The sequence below is a fragment of the Malus sylvestris genome, chromosome 12 (assembly GCF_916048215.2).
Source record: "Malus sylvestris chromosome 12, drMalSylv7.2, whole genome shotgun sequence".
In the NCBI taxonomy this organism is placed as follows: domain Eukaryota; kingdom Viridiplantae; phylum Streptophyta; class Magnoliopsida; order Rosales; family Rosaceae; genus Malus; species Malus sylvestris.
In genome coordinates this window covers 3,404,931-3,409,981 of record NC_062271.1, presented here as the reverse complement: position 1 = coordinate 3,409,981, position 5,051 = coordinate 3,404,931, and positions in this window count along the sequence as shown.

Genomic DNA, 5,051 nt, shown 5'->3' with positions numbered 1-5,051 from the left:
TGACAAGCAGTTCATTCAGATCCCAAACCGACCTAACTCAAAGGCTGCATTTTTCGTCAGGCCATTCACTGCATGCTTGGAACAACAAAATGCATGTGAGACAGCACCACCAACATACAAGTATTAAACTAAACATGGTAAATACCAAAAATATATATGACAATATTTGAGAATTTCTTATATATTCATTAATCTCCAAAGTGGAGTATATATAGGAGTTACAATTGGTATTACATATGTACTTCACCAATGTGGGACAATAAACTACTATTTACACTCTAATTAATATATAACTCGCAACACTCCCCCTCAAGTTGGTGCAAAGATGTCACGCATGCCCAACTTGTCAAGCGAGTTGGAAAACACACTATTAGACGCAACCTTAGTAAGAGCATCAGCAAGTTGATCTTAAGATCTCACAAACAGAAACATAATAATTTAAGCATCCAATTTTTCCTTAATGAAATGTCGATCAATCTCCACATGTTTTGTTCGATCATGTTGCACTGGATTATGAGCAATCTCAATAGCAGCATTGTTATCACAATGAAGTTTCATAGCACCTTTGGGGTTAAACCCAAGATCTCTCAACAATTTTTTCAACCACAACAACTCACATACACCATGTGACATACCACGAAACTCAGCTTCTGCACTTGACCTAGCCACCACTTTTTGTTTCTTGCTTCTCCAAGTAACTAAATTACCACCCACAAATGTAAAGTATCTAGATGTAGATCGTCGATCAGTGATAGAACCTGCCCAATATGCATTTGTATACCCTTCGACATTCAAATGACCATTCTTGGAGAAAAACAGGCCTCTACCAGGAGTCATCTTCAAGTACCTCAAAATACGGGTTACTGCACCCATATGAGCTTCACTAGGTGAGTGCATAAACTGACTTACCACACTAACTGCATAAGCAATGTTAGGACGAGTGTGAGACAAATAAATTAATCTCCCCACAAGCCTCTGATACCGTTCCTTATGAGTAGGAACTTGATCTGGAAATAAGCCCAGACGATGATTCTGCTCAATCGGAGTATCAACGGGTTTGCAATCTAACATACTTGTTTCAGCTAATAAATCAAGAACATATTTCCGTTGAGACAGAAAAATACCATGCTTGGATCGTGCAACCTCGATTCCAAGAAAATACTTCAATTCACCCAATTCTTTCATTCAAACTCAGTAGCTAGGTACTTTTGAAGACGTTGTATCTCCTTCTGATCATCAACAGTCACTATCATGTCATTAACATAAATAATCAATGCAGTTAGCTTACCATTTTGTCGCTTTAGAAACAAAGTATGATCTGAATGACTCTGGATATACTCAAACTTCTTCATTAAACTTGTAAACCTCCCAAACCACGCTCTAGGAGATTGTTTCAAACCATACAAGGCATTTCGTAACCTGCATACAACACATTTTCCAAGAGATATTCCAATACCAAATGGGAGATCCATATACACTTCCTCCTTAAGATCACCATGAAGGAAAGCATTCTTAACATCAAGCTGCAACAGAGGCCAATCTTGGTTTGCTGTTAAGGACAGAAGAACACGCACAATATTAAGTTTGGCAACAGGAGCAAATGTCTCCTGATAGTCCACCCCATAGGTTTGAGTATAACCCTTAGCAACTAATCTAGCTTTATACCGGTCAATAGAATCATCTGCTTTGTGCTTAATAGTAAACACCCATCTACATCTAACGGCTTTTTTTCTGTTTGGTAAAGGAACCAAATCCTAGGTAGAATTCTTTTCCAAAGCTTCCATCTCAACTTGCATGGCATTAACCCACTTAGGGTCAGACAAAGCATCTTGCAATTTTGTTGGAATTGATACACTAGATAGTTGACATATGTAAGATGCATATGGTTTGGATAAACGATAAGTAGACACATAATTGTTGATAGGATATTTGGCTTTGACATGCATATCAGGCTCATATTGTACTTTAGGTTTTCCACGATTAGCTCGTGGAGGCAACTGATAAGTAGAAGAATCGTCAGAATTTACCTCATGTATGCCACCATCTTGTACCAAACTGTTAGAAGAATCATCACTGGACGAATCATCATCAGGCAACTCGTTAGACATATCAGCAGTAGGCAACCGATCATTAGAAGGTAATTCGTCAGACATATTAACAGGCAACTCGTCGGGCACATCTGATTTATCATCAGTAGAAATAGTTTTAGGAATAACAGGTGACTGATCACTATCTGTAGTCGATTGACCAATATCATGCAACATAATATGTTATGCTCCTAACTCTACCTGAAACACATCATCCATACCATCTCTTCGAATCTGCACTTCACTCCCTCTCTCCTCCTGAAGTGGAGAGTCGGAAGAGGGCTTCACAAAATACGAAACTTCCCCATGGAAGGTGACATCTATGGTAATATATGTTTTTGAGTCAGAGGATGATAACACTTATAGCCTTTCTGATTGTTAGCATATCCAATAAAGACACACCGGAGAGCACATGCATCAAGTTTACTCCGCTGATGAGAGTAGACATACACATACGCAATACACCCAAACATTTTCGGAGGAAGTTTTGATACAGAAACAAGAGAAACATGTTTTTGTAGCATATCGAACGGTGTCTGAAAATCAAGAACACTACTTGGAACACGATTGATCAAATACACAGCAGCCAAAACAGCATGACCCCATAAATGATTAAGAACACATTTATCCAACATCAAGGAGCGAGCAACTTCCATTATTTAACGATTCTTCTGTTCGGACACACCATTTTGTTAGGGTGTAAACGGAGTAGTCGTCTGGTGAATAATACCATGATCACGAAAAAAACATGCCAAAGTATGATTCACATATTCTTCCTCGTTATCAGACCTAAAGACCTTAACTTTGGTCTGAAACTGAGTAGACACCATTGTACAAAATTCTTGAAGAAGTAACGGAATATCACTCTTATTCTTCATCAAGAACACCCAAGTTAACCGAGTACAATCATCAATAAAAGTAACAAACCAACAGAATCCATTAGAAGTAACTTTCGTTGGACCCTGCACATCAGAATGTATCAAATCAAATGGCAAAGTAGCTTTAGAATCACTTACTGGAAATGAAGCACGATGACTCTTAGCCATGACACATGTTTCACACTTGAACTCTGAATCACTACAAGTGCGAAACAAAGAAGGAAATAGATGTTTCATATAACTGAATGATGGATGTCTCAATCGTCGATGCTACAACCAAATTTGATATCTGTCATCCACTTTAGCACTTAAAACTTGATGATTATTCGAACCAGAAACAACAGTATCCTCCATAATCAAAATGTACAAACCTCCTATTCTTTTACCATGACCAATTATCTTTTAAGTTTGAATATCTTGAAAATAACAATACGTAAGGTAGAAGTGAGCAGAACAATATAAGGTATCAATAAGTTTTCCTACCGACAAAAGATTGCACTTAAGATCAGGAACAAGTAAAGTACGGACCAATGATAAGGTTGGAGTCAGAGAGATAGTGTCTTCACCCCTCCATTTGCACTAGTAACATACGGATCACGAATATAGTCACATAACTCATCAAACACTCTAGGGTCACTAGTCACATGATCAGTGGCGGCACTGTAGAGGACCACTGTTCACAAAGCAGACTACTGTTCACGCACTGTATTGTAGCGCGCCACTATTCACTTTTTTTTTTTTTTTTTACGAAGGAAATCACAAAAAATGTGGGCACAAAATTAAAGCACACAGGTCACCAAGAGCGAACTGCTCTGATGCCATATTAAACTAAACATGGTAAATACCAATATTAAACTAAACATGGTAAATACCAAAAATATATATGACAATATTTGGGAATTTCTTATATATTCATTAATCTCCAAAGTGGAGTATATATAGGAGTTACAATTGGTATTACATATGTACTTCACCAATGTGGGACAATAAACTACTATTTACACTCTAACTAATATATAACTCGCAACAACAAGCTTATGCTAGAAGTTGAAAATATGCTGAGGAAAACTCCGGTGACATTGATGCTAAGCACGCGCTCGAAATCCCCTTGTCATTGTCGATGATTTGCACTTTGTTCAGGTCAACTATGTCTGTGTTGTTGAACATGATGACTAGCTTTCCGTATGTGGCAAGTGCTTTGTGTACGACGTTTTTTATTTAGGCTCTGTGCCATCACAGTGGACGAACATACAGTCCGATGGGCTGATGGATTCGCGGACTGAATGGCCCAGATCATCGTGGACATCTGCAATGACGACTTAGGCTCGTGCTGGACAAAGATTTTGGCTGTGCATTTTCCAATGCTGCTGGCTCCTCTCCAGTAATTAGTGTCACCTTTCCCTCTAGCCTGCATTCAGTTACAAAATAAATTACTTTTGAAAATTCAACATACATAATCTCCAAACAGTAGGATTTTCTATTGACAGAGTATTCGATTAATGAGGATCTATATTCCGTCATCTTAAAATTTTCATAATTTGCAATTTCTTCATCTAAATGTAGGGTTATGAAACACGCTTTAGAACTCAATTACTTTTTCGTAAGGTTGATTCTAGATGAATCACATTGATGAACTGCACTAGCAGATTCAAACTTAACCAAGTTGACTAGCATTTTTAGTATATAACAGATGATGCAATTATTAGAACAAATGAACACATTGACTCCCATGGCCAAATTGAATCATGTTCTCAATGGCTCCTCAACCAAATGGTGGGGGAGCCGAAGATTTGCCTTAGCTGGCTTAGCGTCTACACATAAATCTATACCTTGGACAAATTAAGGAGATGAAATGACTACCGTGCTCTTTTTTTACTTCATGCACTTCTCTTTATTTTTAGTAATTGGATTGAATAATTTTCTGCTAAGTTGCTCCTTCTTGTGACTGCATAGAGTACTGAGGAGAATGCCATTGCTCAGAGAGAGACAGAGACGGAGACGGAGAAGAAGGAGAGTACCAGTTCTCTTTTGACTATTGTTCAATTACTTTTTTCTTTTAACTATTTCTCCAATACTTTCTCAATCT